The sequence below is a fragment of the Octopus sinensis genome, linkage group LG20 (genome assembly GCF_006345805.1).
Source record: "Octopus sinensis linkage group LG20, ASM634580v1, whole genome shotgun sequence".
In the NCBI taxonomy this organism is placed as follows: domain Eukaryota; kingdom Metazoa; phylum Mollusca; class Cephalopoda; order Octopoda; family Octopodidae; genus Octopus; species Octopus sinensis.
In genome coordinates, this window is record NC_043016.1 from 23,455,134 (window position 1) to 23,475,421 (window position 20,288).

The following is a 20,288-nucleotide window of genomic DNA, read 5'->3' on the forward strand; positions in this document are numbered from 1 at the left end:
ATAAATTAGAAAAAAAAAACACCTTTTATCAATTCAATAATGAAAAATTAAATTATACCATCTACAAAAATTACATATTATAGAAAGAATAAATATAAGATAAAACATATAACAATGATTAAGTAATGTACAGAATAGTAAATAAAATGTATATATTTGGTAGAATAACAACACATGTTTCGTGGCTATACTTAAGAAATGATAGTTATAATAATAGTAAAATTACTTCAATATAAATATAGCCACTCTTCGGGTTAAAGATAAAGACAATAAAATAATTAATTAGATAAATTAATAAATATACGTAAATTATCTTGTAAAATACGAAATATCTGAAATATATTCTTGTTTAAATAAAAAAAAATACAATAAAATATAAGATACAATTAATTAAAATATTTAAAAGATATATATATACACATATATAAAATACAAAATATACATTAAGTGAAAACTAAATACTATAATTTAATCTATATACATTAAATTAAATTATTAATTAATTTATTTATTTAATAAACATCTAAATAAAATCTTATACTCATTAAGTAATTTATATTAAAAACCTTAATGTTAAGTAATATACATAATGTTAGTACAAGCTATAACTATTAGAATTAATAATAGGAAATGGTTTAAATATATACGCACCTATTAGATAAACTAATTATATTATTAATATATGTGTAGTATCTATAGATACTATTTATATATATCTATATATATAAAACTGAGAATGTGTGTGTCTGTCTGTCTGTGTGTTTCCCTAAAACTTGAGAACTACACAACTAATTTCATTCAAATTTTATACATGCCTTACTTAGGCCTGTGTAACTTTTTGCCTAGGGCGAGCCCATAGCAATATCATATCTTTTCCACTATTTCAGTATTATGTGTTAAAAGTGAAACTAAAACATTTCTCTATTTTATGTCAGATACTTTCACTGTAACAATAAAAATTAGAGATAATAATAACAATTGAATTATATGTAGTAAGTAATAATTAAAATCAAACTAAAGTATAATATAATCGTAACATAACAAAAGTAAAAATAGCAATTGGTATAAAATTGCATCAATGACTTGAACTTGAATAAGTGATTTCACATGAATGGGAATAAATTAAATTAAATCAACTGCGTACTACTCTTTAATTCACCGTAAGGTTTGTTGTTATTATTATTACTGTTTAACTATTGTTATCACGTTTGTTGGTTCCTCATAAGGGAAACGTTGTTGTGTTGCATTTGTTAAATAATTGTAAGCTATAACCCTCCCCCTTTGGGAGACGGAGCTTTGGTTATTGTTTAAAAATTGAATTGTGTCCCTGTTTGGGGAAATTGACAATATTTTCACTGTTTATACGGAAGCATTTTTGTTAGAATGCCTTCGATAAAAGAAAGTCCAAAAATGAATTTCGCTGCAGCCGTCGGCGGGTGCGAACTCATTAAAATTAAAATGGAAGAAATACAAACCTATTTCGGATTGATCACCGACAAAGATGATGAACCAAGGATAACACCACCAAACAAAATAAAAAATTAAATTAAAGAAAAGACTATTGTCTATAAAGTATACAATGTAGAAAAAAAAGATTTGAACACCTGGAGGAAAGCACCATCAAAAAGTGTCTTGGTGCGACTATGAAAGATAGCTAACCAGAGGCAGTAAATTCGCCACAATAGAAGCAAGATCGAGTCAACGGAGTGTGCAAGGGAGTACTCGACTCAAACCTTGCAAAGTGGAAATATTTTATTTTTACCTTTATATCTGGGACGTCCTACGTCTCAGATAAAAATTTAAAATGTCCCCCCAGAAGTAGAGGTAGGCTGGATTGTAGCCACACTTCTATACAAGAGGGAGAACAAGATACAATTGATCGAAATTGCAAGAGACGGGCCTACAATTCCAGCCTGTTATATATTTTGAGTATTGTTATCACTAGTGATATCAAGATATAACTTTGTATTTTGTATTTTATGTGTAGATGTATATATATATAGATGTACATGTAATATGTACACATATATACATGCACTAGCACTATGACCCGGCAACGACGGGTCATAATGCTAGTCTATTATATTTTGTGAAATTTGATTTAGTATTTCTAAACTGAATTTTTTCCCTTTAAGTTTGGAATAATATTCCCTCATATTATATTATATTTATAACTAACATTTCTGAGAGTTTACCCTCATTTTCGTCGGTTATGGAATTTACAGGTAAAATAGAACCACTTCTTTGGAATTCATCTTTGAAGGATATTCCTATACCATCTAGAAAGGAATATATTTTAAAACTTAATAATATTAAAGATTTTATTACTAGGATTAAATGGAAAGCCTACTATAATAGTAGTAACATAGCTAACATTAATGAAGTAGAGAGTAATAATTACATTAATTCAAAATTTAAATCTAGGAAGGAACTCCCATATAATAGAGAAATACAGGTTTTAGAGGATAATATTTGGAAGGTAGTGAAAAATATTAAATTTCATAAGTACCCAAATAGACATAATGAATATTCAAGAAATTTAGCTATTAAAATTAAAGAAATGCGAAATATGGAAGGTATCAGTACAAGCAGATAAACTAAGAAAACCTCTATAAAATAGATATTAAATTATATGAATTCCTATTAAAGAAAGAAAGAAAGAAAAAATATAAAATTGTTCCAGAAAATACACTCTATAATATAAATACAGCCTCTAAATTAATAATGATGAAATATAATTTAGATAATAAAACTGAACCTTATGTAACTTTGAAAGACTTTAAGGAAAATTTTTACTCTGACCCTAAGGTTAGATTAATTTGTCCATGTAAATCAGATTTAGGTAAATTAAGTAAAATTATTCTAGATAAATACATTAATAGATTAAATGAATTTAATTTCCTTAAACTTTGGAGTAGTAATAATGATACTTTAAAAATGGTTTCATAATACTAAAGATAAAAATAACTATAAATTCATTCAAATAGATATAGATAATTATTATTATTCGATTAATGAGATTATACTTAATAAAGCCCTAATATATGCAATGAATAAGGTAGGAATGACCTCTGATGAAGTTAATGTTATTAAAATGGCTAGGAAATCGTTAATTAGATATAATAAATTATGGGCTAGGAAGGATACTAGAAATTATTTTGATATACCTATGGGGGCACCAGATTCTGCACAGGCTACTGATTTAGTAGGTATTTATTTATTATCAGAACTTCAATTAGAAAATTTTAATTTGGAGGGTGGTTTATATAGGGATGACCTTTTATTACTTACTAGGGGTTGTACAAATAGAAAATTAGAATTATATAAAAAGAAACTTTATAATTTCTTTAAAAGATATGGTTTAAGTATTACTATTTATAATATTTATAATGAGAACTATAATGTTAATTATTTAGATGATAATTTTAATTTAATAACGGGTAAAACCCACCTATTCCATAAAATTAATGAAAATATCAGATATATTAATGCTTATAGTAATCATCCACCTTCTGTTAAAAAATCGTTGATAAATAATGTAGGTAAAAGAATATCATTACTTATGATTTAGAGATTTTTAATAAACATGCACCTTATTATAATAAAGCTCTGCATGAGGCAGGATATAATAATAATGTTAAATTCTTTAATACCTTGTAAACATAATTATAATTTGAAGGAGTATAATATAAATGATTTTTATAATTATAAACCAAATTATTTGAATTATAAATTTTATTTAGGTATCTATCGTCTTAATAATAATAGGTATTTTGATGATGTAAATCATCATACATTTAATATTGGAATAAAAAACAAAAATATAAATAAAAATAAGATAAAATTTAATTCAATTAATGAAGATAATAAATTCAATAATATTACAAAAAAAAATATTATAATAATATAAAAGATAAAAATAAAATATGATTAATCGTTCCTTTTGGGACTCAGGTTAAAACAAATCATATTAAAGAAATTTTAAATATTCAATAGGGATAATAAAAAATATAATATTTTTTCTAATAATAATTTTGGAGTTGAGTACTCAACAACTAGTAAGGTTGGTAATATTATTTCCAAAGATGCACAGGAGGAACTGTTCAATGAGGTGACTAGTTGGAGAAGGGCAAAATATGTGGATATGGAAGGACAGGTAAGTGAAGTAGGTTGGGACATGTGTCTGTTGGTGTTGCAAGTTCAAAGGGATGCAATTGTTAAATATAAAAGGGAATATAAGTGTTGGAAGACAGACATTGACATAAATAGGATACCAGCATGTATAGAGTACTAGGAGCTATGAGAAAATTTAAATCTGGACATTCTAAAAGTGTCAGGACTTAAAAAAGAAGCGATGTTGTTAGATGTGGGATTAGCAGCTCATTTTCATGAATCATACATATTATCATAATTGAATCGTTTTTTATTTTAATTTTTTTTTGTGTTATATACCCCCACATGTGTTTGTGATGTCCCATCTGTGCTAGCCCCTTGTGGGAAATAAAAGTAGCAATGAGAGGACATTTCCCCAAGGTATTACATTGACTGAACAAGCAGCTTTGTGGTTGCAAAGCAAACTACCTAACTATATAATAATTATATAGAAATCTGATTATTAAAATAATTATGTGTAACAATTGGGCCACAATTGTTTGCAGAAAATGGATGCATTCATCAAGACACAATCAAAATAGGTTTCAACTAAATAATATAAAAAAATATTGAACCCATTAGCGGATTTCTGATGTGCAATGTATTCCTAATGTGCTTTCAAAAAATATTTATATCAATAGCTCTGTGCAAGATTAGCTGTAATTACAGGAAATACTTTGTAGTAGTTACTCTACATCTTGTGGAAGAGGCAGACCCAGAAAGACATGGGATGAGGTGATGAATATTGGGCCTCATTGAGGCAATGACTAGTGACCAAGTTCTTTGGCAATATGCCATGTTCAAGAAGACTCGTCAAACTAAGTGAAATTGTAATCATGGACAATGCCAGTATCACAGAGGCATTGTGACCAATGCCAATGTCACGCACCTGGCACCTGTGCTGGTGGCACATAAAAAGCACCTATCAAGCATTTGGCCTGATGGAGGCAATGTGATCGATACCAATGGCACAAAACTGGCATCTGTGCTGGTGGCACATAAAAGCACCTTTCAAGCATTGGGCCTTGCAGAGGCTATGACAAATGACCAAGACCTCTGGTAATATGCTGTGCTTGAGAAGAAGACCCATCTAGCCAAGTAAAATCGTAGTTATGGCAGATACTGGTGTCACATAACTGGCACCCATGTTGGTAGCACTCTTGGAGTGGTTGTATTAGGAAGGGCATCCAGCCATAGAAACCATGCCAAATCAGATTGGGGTCTGGTGCAGCCCCTCAGTTTTCCAGTCCTGGTCAAACCATCCAACCTATGCCAGTATGGACAACGTACATTAAAAGATGATGATGATGATATGTGTGTGTGTGTGTGTGTGTATGCATGTGTGTACAAACATATCTAATCATGTAATCTGAAAAAAAAAACCTGTTTGTGTGTTATAGACATACACCGAATGTTATTTTTGTAATTCAGACTACATAATAGGTTATATATATAAGTATATATATATATACATATATATATGAAATAATGAAGGCAGTTATACATAAAATAAAACCCAAAAGGAAAAATTCAATACTATACACTGATGGTCATATTCAGCCAAACCATCCAGCAATGGAGTAGCCACCACTGATGTCACTTGCTGTGAGGCAGTTATCTCCCTTGTCAGTGCATAGACATGTGTTTTTTTGCAGCTTTAAAGGTATTAACCCCTGATTTCTAACAATGTAGGTGCTACCCTGCACTCTCAGTCACAAATTAGTGATAATTGAAGTATACATATCTCATCATCATCATTTAATGTCCATTGTCCATGCTGGAAAAGGTTGGACAGTTTGACCAGGGCTGGTAAACTGAAGGGCTGCACCAAACTCCAGTCTGATTTGGCATGGTTTCTACAGCTGGATGCCCTTCCTAACGCCAACCACTCCAAGAGTGTAATGGGTGCTTTTTACATGCCACCAGCACAGGTGCCAGTTTCATGACTTCAGTATCTGTCATGACTACAATTCCACTAGGCTTTTCAAGCACAGCACATTGCCAAAGATTGTGGTAATTTTCCATTGCCACTATGTGGCCCAGCACTTGAAAGGTGCTTTTCACATGCCACCAACATAGGTGCCAGTTACGCAACACCAGCGTTAGCCACATTGCCTGTGAGGCCCAACACTCAAAAGGTGCTTTTTACATGGCAGTCACGTGATACTAACAATGGTCGCAATTACAATTTCACTTGGCTTGACAGATCTTCTCAAGCACAGCATACTGCTAAAGGTCTCGGTCACTGGTCATTGCCTCCATGAGGCCCAACATTCAAAAATCATGCTTCACCATCTCATCCCACATCTTCCTGGGTCTCCCTCTTCCACAGCAGAGATCAGTACTTCTTCACACAGCTGTCCACATCCAGACACATCACATGACCATACCAATGCAATCATCTCTCTTGCACACCACGTCTGATGCTTTTTATGCCCAACTTTTCTCTCAAGACATTTTCACTGTCATGCATGCACACTGACATTGCACAACCAGCAAAGCATACAAGCTTCATTTCTTTCAAGCCTACACATGTCCTTGGCAGTCACAGCTCATGTTTCACTGCTATGTAGTACGGCTGTTCGCACACAGACATCATACAATCTGCCTTTCATTCTGAGGGAGAGGCCCTTTGTTACCAACAGTGGGAGCTCTCTGAACTTTACCCAACCCATTCTTATTCTAGCAGCTAAACTCTCAGAGCATCGACCCCTGCTACTGACTTGGTCACCTAGGTAATGGAGGCTATCAACTACTTCTAGTTTTTCCCTCTGGCATTTGATGGAGTCTATTTTCTGTACGTTTTTAGTGTTAATTGTACCTGTACACCTTCCACACACAATAACTAGTTTCCCTCTGATATTGCTGCACCTCTTATGTGTCCAAAGCTTACACCAGGTGCATCTTATGAAATTTCTACTTACGCCTTTCCTACAGCTCGAGCAGAGTCACACACTTTAAGTTTATGTGAAACACTTTTGAGTACACTCATAGAAAGCTCCTATGCTAATATTCTGGCTACTGACTGTTTATTTTTTTTTTACTTGTTTCAGTCACCGGACTGCTTCTATACTGGGGCATTGCCATTAAATGGTTTAATAAATCATATTAACCCCAGTAGTCAAGTGATGAGACACAATCTGAGACACAAGCATACCATACATATATATCATCTGCCGAATCATTCAGAACTATAGCAGTAGCTATTTGGTCAAAACAACCACACAGTGGGACTGAACCCTAACTATGTAGTTGCAAAGCAAACATCTTATTCACACAGCTATGCCTGTGCTTAACACACACACACACACACACACACACATGTATGCATGTAGATACCTGACACTTGTACAAGTATTTCAAAGCTGATGCATTTTTGCAAAGGTATAGAATGTAGAATAGCAGAGTAGGAGAGAAAAAGAAATTGTTTTTTGTTTATTTTATATCTTAGATAAAATGTATTAGCACTGAAACATTTTGTACACCTGTCAGGTAATCATTTGTAGGCATTTTATTCTGTCTACTTTTCCTTGTATTGAGACCTTTTTCTAAATTTTAGTATTCTCAGATGAAATTCTTAAACAAATCATAATGTATACAACCAACAAAATATTTTACACATAGACACACAGCCTTTATATATATATATATATATCATCATCATTGTTTAACGTCTGTTTTCCATACTAGCATGGATTGGACGGGTCAACTGGGGTTTGGGAAGCCAGGAGGCTGCTCAGGCTCCAGTCTGATCTGGCTGTGTTTTTATATATATATACACACACACACATACATCATATACATACACACACATATTAATTATATATATTATACATGAGCGGGAGAGAAGTGTATTAGTAGCAAACATTGAATATAAATTGGTGAGTAGAGAAAAAAGAAAGTGTTACACAGAACATTATTAAAATGTAATTTTGCACGGGGGCTGCAAAATAATGTAATTGTGCATGGGATTTGTGAAATGTCAAATGAGACAGTATATCACATATACATATTATACATTTATTAATCTAAGCATACAGTATTATATATCCATTACAGATGATCTTGCCAATCAGTTTCGGATATATAATACTGTACACTTCAATTAGTCTATTGACAAGTATATGAGTGCATATTTTTTCTGACTTAGAGATTCTCAGATGACTCCCTGTATATATGTATTAGTACACAAAATGTAAAAGCAGTAAAAAATAGGGTTAATGTCTATTAGAGTCAACGCCCTTGATATACACTCCTGACATACACTACACATGTTGCTCGCTCACTACCTTGCTTTCCCGACAGTGGTAGTTATATGAGCTGAAACAACTTGCTGTTAAAAATAGATGGATCTGTGCAATCTAATGTATACTTTTAGTTTACTTATATGAATATAACAAGGCAACATACAGCTGTGATAGGGAGAGAGAGTATAGATAACCAAGTTGATAGGGTACAAGAAAAGCAGTCATGTGGCTGCCAGTGCATACCTTGTAAACAACCACCACTAGATGTTGCTGTAATCAAGATACTTAACTCCCACCTGAGAGTAATCAGAAACACAGGTGATGAATAAAACATTGCAGTAAGCAGAATTATTACCCTATCACTGTTGGATATAACCTGGATAAATGAAGACGAGCTCCATCAAGTTGACTTGCCATAGATATACAAAGCTTTTCTATATTTATGCTATGCCCCAGAAAGTAACAAGACTCACTAATGTCCCAATGATTAGCAACTTGAAAATTAATCTGGTCAGCCTGGAATTTATTGGGTAACAACTTCAAAGAGATATTGAATTTATTGATATCCCTTCCAAATTCCTTGTCATTATTAACCGTTCTGAGTAGAACAATAAGGAAAGAGGGTATTGTAATGGAAGTGTTGGTGCTAAACTGCTGGTCAATCCTGATGAAGCAGACATATGGTCAGAGGTTTTTTAGCTGTGACTCCGCTCCAGCCTCTCTGCCTTTTTTACAACTAATATAATGGTGTCTGTTCCTCAGAATTAGCTGGTTTTGTACACTCACTCATGATTCCTTCTCTCTTCCTCTCATCTAACCTCACCAGGCCATGCAATGACCACTACACCTAGTCTTTTCTCCAAAGAACATTAACACTCTGGAATTCCTTTCCTGTTGGCTTGCAATGGTTTAAATGGAACATTAATGACACCAACTTTACCAATCTCAGACAACTAGCAGAAAGTAGGCACTGGCATTTCTTCCAGACCCAGTGAATTAAGAAAATAAATGCATGCAAAGAAAACAAATTAAGAATATGTATAAGACTACATTATCCAGTGTCCTTTATTCAAAGTGTGATTTTAGAAAGACTTTGTTGCTATTTGTACCAGGTTATAAACAGAGGACCAAAATATAAGCAGACTATTTATTTTACTTGCTGAGGAGGCTGAAAAAGGGTACAGAGCCTATGACTTCTGAAAGCTCTCCAAGAGCAGTGAATTTGATGCCATTAATATTGTTTAATGGTCAGTACTGAAAATATTCGATAATTACAGGTATATAGTGTGGAAAGTGTACAAGATTACCATCATACCAGTTGTTGCATGTAGTCATGAAATGAGTGAAACCATGGGTAGGGTAGACAGAGGCAACGTCATTGCAAAGACGGTCTCAAAGGAATATCTTATAGAAATAACATATCAGCGAGCTGGCAGAAATGTTAGCATGCCGGGCGAAATGCTTAGCATTATTTCGTCTGCCACTACATTCTGAGTTTAAATTCCGCCAAGGTCGACTTTGCCTTTCATCCTTTCGGGGTCAATTAAATAAGTACCAGTTATGCACTGGGGTCGATATAATCGACTTAATCCATTTGTCTGTCCTTATTGGTCCCCTCTGTGTGTAGCCCCTTGTGGGCAGTAAAGAAATATGAAATAACATATCGGTTTACTTCAAATATTCTATTGCATGGTCCTTGTCCATGATTTTCAAATGAATTCTCCAGAAATTTTAATTTTATTTCAGATGCAGTGTATTGAGACATGTCAATAAGGCCAATGCAAACAAAATGATATTGAAATGTATGGTATTATTATTAACCACCAACACCAGCAAAAAAATAAGCACCGAAGTAAAACTTTACTGAAAAGAGATTGCAGGAATTGTAAGCAATAATTGAAATATTGTACATCTTTTTTATCTTTTACTTGTTTCAGTCATTGGACTGTGGTCATACTGGGGCACCACTCAAAGAGTTTAGTCAAAACAAATTAACCCAATATTTATTTTTAAAGTCTAGTACTTATTTTGTTGGTCTCTTTACCAAAGGGCTAAGTTATGGGGCATAAATAAACCAACACTGGTTGTCAAGCACTGCTGGAGAAACAAACATATACACACATTTGAGCACACACAGATATACATGTATACAGACACACACACAACAGGCTTTAACAGTTTCCTTCTACCAAATTCATTCACAAGGTATTAGTCAATCTAAAGTTATAGCAAAAAACACTTGCCCAAGGTGCTGTACTGTAGGGTTGAACCTGAAGCCATGTGATTGCAAAGCAAGCTTCTTAACCACAAAGCCATGAATTCATTTTTCGTTCCATTCATTTTGGAATGTAAGGTAAAAATGAAAAAGAGCCACAATTTTATTTGAATGGGTACATTCATTATGTTAAAGGCGTACGTGACCAAATTAATCCCACAGATACTCTTAGAATCTCCTGCTGGGGATCATAAAGTAAAAGATACACTAAAGGATTGATAGGAAATGTGGATTCAAAGCACACAAAAACTAAGTATCATTGCCAGCCAAAAGTTGTTACTGAAAACTAGATTGTACAAGTCACCGTGCTGCAAATAAAAATTTGTTTGTTAATAATGCACGCACCTCCATAAATTCTTCAAAGTGAAAGACATACAGGAACACACACACAAAATACAAAAAATTAACTATACGTTATTATATATATAGTTGAAATTTACAGTAAAACAAAAGACGAAGATAGGTGTATAAACAAGCAGACAAACAGACAGACAGATATATTTCACTAAAGCAACTCAGGGCACTAGTCGGCACCAGTATTGCTAGAAAAAAAGAGTCAAAACAACTCCCTCAGTGATGAAGGAGCTTGCCTCCCTTGTCAGTCATTAAGACAGTGCTTATCATGGCTATGAGTTGTCTTGACTCTTATTTCTAGCAATACTGGTGCTGACTAGCACTCTTAGTCACTTTAGTGACATATATATTTTTGCCTTTCAGTTGAAAAATTGCTAACAAGTCACCCATATTATATATATATATATATATACACACACACACGTGGTGTGTGTGTATGTGTATGTATACATACACACAGTCTTTTTTTAAGTTTGTTGCGCTGTGTTGACAGATTTGCCAACCTAAAATTCCCGCATTTTTAATAAAAACTTGTCAGTTCCTAAAGGTGACACTCTCTCACTGTATTCCTCTTTCAGCAACTACTTTTTCTCCTCCCCTTCTTCCCTCTCTCTACACAGATTTTGTTATAGACAGATAAATGGAGATCAGCTTCCCTTTTATAATAAGATTACTTCTAGTAAGATCCTATAAAATTGCTCTATACCAATGGTGTCCAGCTGTGATATTGGGACACCCTAAAGTATCATAGAGAGTAAGTTAAAGGTATCACAAGCTTTTAAATTTAAAAGTATAAGTACTGTGTACTTTTGGCATATGGAGATGATATTACAAGGTAATAAAAACATTTAGAAACCATTTGCTATATACAAACTGTTATGTAATTGAGATCAAACTCTGACCATATCTATTGTCATACCAGATAATAACAGAGTTGTATGATTGTTATTTATCTATAAAAAACTGACACAGAAAACTGATAGGATCATCATAAAAGAAAATTTGAAGTATGATTTAGTAATAAAGTAATAAATTAGATCAGTCATTACAACATCAGATACAATGTTTTGCAGTATTCATGTATTCATTCCAGCTTACTGCTCTTCAAACTCAAATAACACCAAGGTCAACTTTGCCTTTCATCTTCACATTGTTCATAAAGTAACAGCCCATTGTTGTCTGCTATTTATAGCAGCTCAAACAACCATGCAGAGGCTCTCTAAATGAAAGTGTAGGACTTTCTTTCTCTCACCTTTCTGAAAGAATTTTGCCTCTATGTTGCTAGATCTGGAAAGGGACAGGCTCCACCAGGTTTAAGAAAAGGGCCTAAGACATGCTGACATTTTTATGACAATGTCCCTATGACTTCCTGAGGAGTTAAGTGCCCAAGGTAAAGCATGTTATACTGTATGATAGTGGAGTTGTAAATATGGACATCTAATTTTAGAATCTCAGATGTTGTCAACTGATAGCATTTCAAGTTCAAAAAGATTAATTCTGACTGGTCAAACTTTGGGAAGATCAAAGAACAACACTGACCTCTCCCTTGAATCATGAAAACTTTTCTTTAAGAAAAAAAAAATATCAAGCTACAGAAACTTATGTTGAAAAAGCTTTGCAAATGGTATACTCCCCAAATTAATGGGAATCTAGATAGATGCTATCATCATCATCATCATCGTTTAACATCCGTTCTCCATGCTAGCATGGGTTAGACGGTTCGACCGGGGATCTGGGAAGCCAGAAGGCTGCACCAGGCTCCAGTCTTATCTGGCAGTGTTTCTACAGCTGGATGCCCTTCCTAACGCCAACCACTCCGTGAGTGTAGTGGGTGCTTTTTACATGCCACCTGCACAGGTGCCAGGTGAGGTTGGCAACGGCCACGGTCGGATTGGTGTATTTTATGTGCCACCGGCACGAAAGCCAGTCGAGGCGGCGCTAGCATCAGCCATGAGTCGGATAGTGCTTTTTACGTACCACCAGACCAGGGATCCTGGCTGGTTCAATTCGATTTCGATTTCGCTTGCCCCAACATGTCTTCGCAAGCAAAGGGGGTTGGCATGGGTGCCTGTCATCCGGTTGGATTGGTGTATTTTACGTGCCCCCAGCACGGAAGCCAGTGGATGCGGCGCTGGCATCAGCCACGAGTCGGATAGTGCTATCTCGGATTTAACAATATGCAAGAATTGTACAAAAAATAATACCAAAGTGGGCATAGCATTTAAATTAACTGACATAGAGCATTCAAACTGCATTCATTGGTAGATTAACTCTTCTTCCTATTCTTCTTCACTGCTGGTAAATAAATAATAGGTTCCAAGCAATGCACCGTCATAAGAGTTTTTGACAAAAGAGGAGTTCAGGCTGCCTAACTTCCAAAGAAGGCTACATACTCTGTTTACAAGGATGACACCATTGATAAGAGCAATGTGCATAGAAGGATGAAACCAATATTGAAGACAAACCTTGCAGTGGGAAGAACATCAACTGTGTTGACATGAATTGCCAGCAAGTGGATGAAATGATTTAGACAGGAAGATAGATAGATAATCACAATCCATGTGCTTGTTATAGAACTGGATTCTAGTAAAAGTGCATTAAAGAAAATAACAGGAGACTCTGGGTATCAGAAAGAGTGTGCAAAGTGAGTACCTTGGCAGCTGATACACAATTTGAAGGAAAGAAGAGTGGAAATCTACTCTGATCTGCTGAAAGAATTTGAAACTAATGAAAATGCTATTTTCTTCTGGTCTGGTGATAGGGATGACACATAGGTGTACCTTTACAATCTGGAGATGAAAGGTCAGGCCACGGAATGGCATTACATCTCTCCTTCAAAGCTGAAGAAACTCATGAGCCAGCAATTGAAACAGAAACTCATGGTGACTGTTTTAGGGGATCACAAAGACATCGTTCTCCTTTATTTTCTGGAGTGTGGCTGTACTATGAACAGTTAGCAGCTTACTGAGAGACAATCAAAAAGCTTAGAGAGCCATTAGGAGAAAGAGAACAAACAAGAATCTGAAAATAATCCAAATTCACCATGACAATGCATGACCTCACACAGCTTTGACAACAAACCATGCTGTGGACAAACTAAGCTGGTCAGTGATTCACCATCCACTGCATTGCTAGGATTTGGCCCCCACCAACTTATACCTGTTCAGCCCAATGAAGAATTATAATAATAATCCTTCATTATAATAATGTTCTATTCATCATTCCTTTTTTTTTTATTTAATGCCATATAAAAAGTGCCCAGACCACTCTGTAAAGCCTCCAGCCATAAAAAAAAACATGCCAAAACAGACCTCACTAGTGCTGATGTCACATAAAAAGCACTCAAGTCCACTCTGTAAGGCAGTTGGTTTTAGGAAGGGCATCCAGCTATAAAAACTATGCCAAAACAGACAATGAAGCCTGGTGCAGTCTTCTGGCTTGCCAGCTCCTGTCAAACCATCCAACCCATGCCAGCACGGGAAATGGACATTAAATGATAATTATAATTGTTACTGATCACCTCTCTCTCTCTCTCTCTCTCTCATGTATGTGTGTGTTTGTGCATGTATGTATGCATATAGGATTCTAGAGTTAAACAATGGCACAAATGCATCGCTCTTAATATAGCTTATGTTGAATAGTATTTTTGTAAAGTAGAAGAGTTACTCTCCTAACATGAGCAATTTGAATGCTGTGTCAATGAAAAAGTTATGCCCACTCTTGCGTACAACCCTGTACAGTTTTTACTAAACCAGATTCATATGAAAGTGATATATGTTTGTACAAGCTGTTCATGTGACAGAAACACAGAGACCAGACTTTATTATAACAGAAAAATCGAAGTATGTTATACAATAAAGTTGATAGATCCTGTGATATTTCTCAGTAACTGACCATATAATAGAGGCACAGAGACCAGATATGAATATAAGAATAAAATCAAAGTATGTTATACATTTTGTTATGGAATATGAAAGGCTTGCAATATCACATAGTATTTCTCTTTAAACACTGACCATGTAATAGAGAAACAGACCATTGAAAATATAAGTAGAGCTGTAAGACTGCATGGTGTATGCTTGTAAAAACCACACACATACAGACTAGTTATGATCAGAAAGGGAAAACTGAACTGTTTTATATTTTGTTATGCTATTCAATAACAGGGTTGTAAGATCTCACAGCATTTCTCTAATAACTAACTACATCATAGTGAAAAAAAACAGAGAGCAGTCATGAAATATAATTGCTAAATTAGTGCTAACATAGCATATTTAATGCAGGGAACACAGATAGAAAGTTAACTAGGAACAATTATGTAGTGATGAAAGACAAAAGAAAAAAAATATTAAACCTTGCTTATTACTATTCAAGTGTTTCAGTAAAAATACAGGAAACAACTCCAGACATATTTCAATTTTATTAGAGGGCCTAGGAAAACAGAGACATCACTGTATTTACCAAATTACTTATGAGAGAATCACTAAGACACAAGGCTGTACATTGGTTGGTGAAGAAAAACAGAAATATTCAGAGATTACATAACTATTTCACGCTGTCCACATGGGAAAAAACAATGCAACAGTTATGTTAGTGTTAATATATCTCATGAAAATCCTGTATAGACAGACCACGTAACAAAGGTCCAGAGATTAGATACAATTGTATAAGTAATCACAATCAACACTTGACATCCACATTTCTATACCGAGAAGGGTTGGGCAAATTTTTTGAGACACTGTTTTACAGCTGTATGCCCTTCCTGTCACAAATTTTTTTGAATACCTTTTACAGCATGTAGGGTTATAGTGTACCTATTCTAAAACCATTATACACACACAAAGAACTAAAGTAGATTATATCCAAATTTACTACTGAATGGGCCTAGAGGTTGAGAAACCTTGGAAATCTAATAATGCTTCCTTATTAAGGCACATGGCTAGTAATTATAAGGGAAGGGCAAACAAAGCCCTCCCCTTATAATTATCCACAATACTTGACTGGTACTTTATTTTTATCAGTCCCTAAAGGATGAAAGGCAAAGCTGACCTGAAAGGGAGTTAAAAGCAGAACACAAAGAGCCAGAAGAGACACTGCATAGCATTTTATCCAACACTTTAATGATCCTTCCAGTTCACCATTTATGAAAATCTAATAAAAACAATGAAGTTTATTGTATACAGTGCACAGATGCACTACAATTTGTCAGAAAGGAGTAAAAGAGGGAACAAAACGCAACAGTAAGTCAAGTAAAGAAACACAGTGATGAAAGCCAAAAGTGTACACAAAATAAAATACAAAAAAGCAAGTAATAAAAGAATCATAAAGAGAAAAGCCAGGAATAAGTATGTCAAGAATAGTGTTGACAAATTTTGAGAATCATGGAATTTTTTAAGGATACAGTGTTCTGGCAGTTAACAACTGATGCAGTTAATTTATCCCATGCTCTGACAATTGTCCAACCCCAAGAAGATGCTGGATGTAACCATATAACGGTAGTAAAGTAAGAAATGGTGGAAGTAATGTAAGAAACAAGAAAAGCCGAAAAATATTTGGACTTGATAAAAGAACTGAGTAGACTGAGTTTTTTACTACAGCCTCAGGATGTGAATTTGGTGAGTGAATTTGGTAGAGAGAAACTGAAAGAACTTCATCATACACACATTAAAATGTATGTCTATGGGTGGCTACGTCTCCTTGTCTTGGTCGTAAACGAGCGTCACCATTATACATGCGGTGTTGTTCATTTCTAATCTTTTGCGTAAACATGACTAACCAGGGGGAAATATTACCATGTTTGGAAACAGATGAGGGTATACAAGAGTCGATGGTATCGACTACCCCCACCCCATCCCTTTAAAATTGCTAACCTTCTGTCTTAAGTACGCAACTGTGATTCAGATATATCCTTTTGTGTTCTGCGGACAAGTCTTGCTGTGGACAACTTCACCTATTTTCGTCTTTTGGTGTTCGATAAAAAAAATTAAAATACTCGTCAAGGTTTAAACAGTCCACCACCACCTCCACCGCAAAAAAAAAAGGGTCTCTTTATGCTGAAAATAACGTATAAGGTTCAGCGGGAAATTCTTGTTGCTAATGATAGCACAATGCAACAAATTTTGACGAAGTACATAATTTAGTCTTAGTCTTCTTTTAGATAATTCCATTCACATCTAGGATGCTTTATAGGAATATTAAATATCGCCTCCTGTTCTTTGACAGTTGATTTATTTTATCATGCCAGAAGGAAGGATGAAAGGTGAAATTGTTTCCCCAGCGGCATATGAAATTAAAATGGAAAGAAACGCAACAAGGCAATCTCATCTGTCGCTTTAGCGACAGAGCCACGAAATGAAATGTCACTAACCGGGAAACAAAACCAAGTCGCAAGTGGAGTTCACAGGAAGTTTGAACAGTTGTTTTAATAAACACAGAATGTTAGAGTCATACAGAATTTTAAGAGGATTGTGGTCTCTATACAAATGTTATGCTTAGTGCTATCAGTTGGGGACCAAACATTTTTATGAATCTGCTTTATGTAATTACATAAAACAATGGAGTGGTAAGAGGTAGTATGTATCATGAGCGATCTTTCGTCTCTAGTAGACCTTTCCGTCGATTTCCGTAAAAAAATATTTTTTTTTTTTACATAAGGGCTTGCGGGAACTTTTGAAGTAATATACATACATACATATACACATACACCGAGTAAAAAATTTCAGTTATCTCTTTCTTTCACACATTACTCTGTCTCTTCACACACACTAACAGAAGCACTTCACTTACACAACATAGTGTCTGTCTCCCACACCTCATCAAACACACACACATGTACATCAATGCTTCACATGCATGGTAACTTCAAAAGAACTTCCCTCATCATACAATTGCTTTCTCTTAGTCTCTTTCGCTCTCATTACTTCAAAAGTTCCCGCAAGCCCATATGTAAAAAAAAAAAAAAATTACGGAAATCGACGGAAAGGTCTACTAGAGACGAAAGATTGCCGGATTGTGGTCTCTATACAAATGTTATGCTTAGTGCTATCAGTTGGGGGGGGGGCAAACATTTTTTATGAATCTGCTTTATGTAATTACATAAAACAATGGAGTGGTAAGAGGTAGTATGTATCATGTGTTGAAACAGTATTTGTATTCATATTCTTCACACTTCACACAGCACGAAATCTAATTGCAATTAAAACGGACATAGGAATTAATTAACAGACGTTATCGTTAAGAAGGTAGCGCATGCGAATCCAAAAACCTTGTTTTCGACTAGGCGACAGTGCAAAAATACTTAAGACAAATTAACCAGCAAACTAATATTTAAAAAAAAAATCCCGAAGTTTCTGACATATGAATGACTGATTCTAGAAATCGTTCGAAGAATAAAACACTGGAATTAACTTACCGAATAAATTAGTAAAGAAATATATGCAAAGACCTCAAAATATTTTCTCCCTTTTTTTTCTCTCTGGTCTTTCAAATGAAACCACATTAAAAAAATAATTCAAAAAGTGTATATTTAATTGTTATTGTTCACGATATTGCAGTTGTATTTCTCTGATGAATCCAAATATCATATAATTTGAAGACTTAAAAGAAGAGTTAACGGTTTATCGTATAGAAACGGTGAAATACGAATAAAAAACGCCTCCACCGTTGAAGTGACGTAACAAAGGTTCATCTGACATTTGACCTTAAACCGTTTTAATAACTCAACTTTGCTTTCTGGTTCTTTGTTTACCGTTCATTACAGTTAATTGATTTTTATTATTTTTATATCATGGTTTTATTTCTTCGCTTTACTCTATTACATAAGCTGCAATGTGTTGTCGGAAGGGTAAAAATGAAAATATTTTCATTGCCTGTGAGATAGATGTATCAACAATAAAAGACCTTAAGTTGTTGGATGATATACGAAGGTTAATAAACAAGGGGAAAATATGGAATAAAATTATATTGATTTTTATAACAGAAAACATTACTTCATATGTGTATATATATATATATAAAAAAAAAAGCATATTCAGTTGTTTACCGATACTCACAAAAATGCTGTAAAAATGAATCCAGAAACGTTTCTACGAAGATAACATGAAAGGCGAAACTAGGATTAGCATCGTGGTAACATTTTCTGTTGCCTTGGTCGAAAGAAACTCTTTTGAGTTTCGTAATAAAACAAGATGAAAAATATAAAACTTGGGCGTCCCCAGCTAATGATTCTGTTCTAAAGAAGAAAAAGAAACATCTCAATAACGAGAAAATACCCGCTTACCGATTCAAATTGATGGAGATACTGTTAATGGCTCAAATATATGTGTTGAAGTCAACTTCTTACATGACAAAACAATAAAAAATTGCAAGGTTCTTAGTTTTCTTTTATCTATTGTTTAGTTTTTTGTTATCTTTCTCTGAAACATAGTATCTTTAACTACATTTAAAACAAAAATTAAAGAACTTTTTTTTTCTTTAATAACTTGCGAAATGGAAGGGTCTATTAATTTATACACAGCATTTCCTGGATGAGGTAATTTGAACCCTGTTAAGTTGTATGCAGAAACGTTGAAGAACTTCGCTGATAATTTTTCACCGATTTCAAAATGTCCTCTGTATTATAGTGTTCTCATACAATATGTATAAAAATATAAAATATACACACGTCAATATATATAAGTATGTATTGTAGGTATATAAAGTGGTGAAAATATTCAAAAAGCCCTTTCACTGGCAGGCGCCATTTTTGTTTCAAAGTGATGTAAAACGGATGAATGACGTAACTGTTAAAAATGACTGAAGTTGAGATTCAATGATTCTAATTTGAGAATACTATATTGCTACGAAATCACTCATTTATGTTCTCTGATAAAATAATTAAATAATTTCTTTTATACTATCACCCCAAACTGTGGTGCTGTTCATATTTCTAAGTAGAAATAAGTTTAAAATATATTTAAGTATATTCTACATGGGGTCCGGTCAAAAGACCCCTCGGACAAATGCCCTACAGTTATATTTTTCGGTTATTGTTTTCGTTTTTAGAATTTTTAGTTGAATATATCGACTCCAGAATTTTCTTTTACTAGTTGTGGCCGGTCATGCTGAAGCACCACCTTGAAGAATTTTTTGGTAGCTGTATGGAACCCAGAATTATTTTAAGCTTGATCAAAACCACTTCTGTGATATAATTCATTTTTGCACCGCCTTGAAGAATTTTTAGTCAAATGTATTGATTCCAGAATCTCTTTTAGGTGATTTTC

The 20,288-nt window shown here is 34.2% G+C and overlaps 1 protein-coding gene across 2 annotated transcripts in view; it reads right to left on the bottom strand.

Annotated features, from left to right (window-relative positions):
• Positions 1 to 19,795, bottom strand: part of LOC118767288 — a 96,120-nt gene extending 76,325 nt beyond the window's left edge. Inside the window, exon 1 of one of the 2 annotated variants that reach the window (XM_036511631.1) lies at positions 19,307 to 19,795. The gene's annotated coding sequence lies outside the window, so the exon portion shown is untranslated. Of the gene's footprint in view, positions 1 to 19,079 lie in introns of both variants that reach the window. The other variant, XM_036511630.1, reaches the window with a different exon arrangement.
• Positions 19,796 to 20,288: the final 493 nt, after the last annotated feature.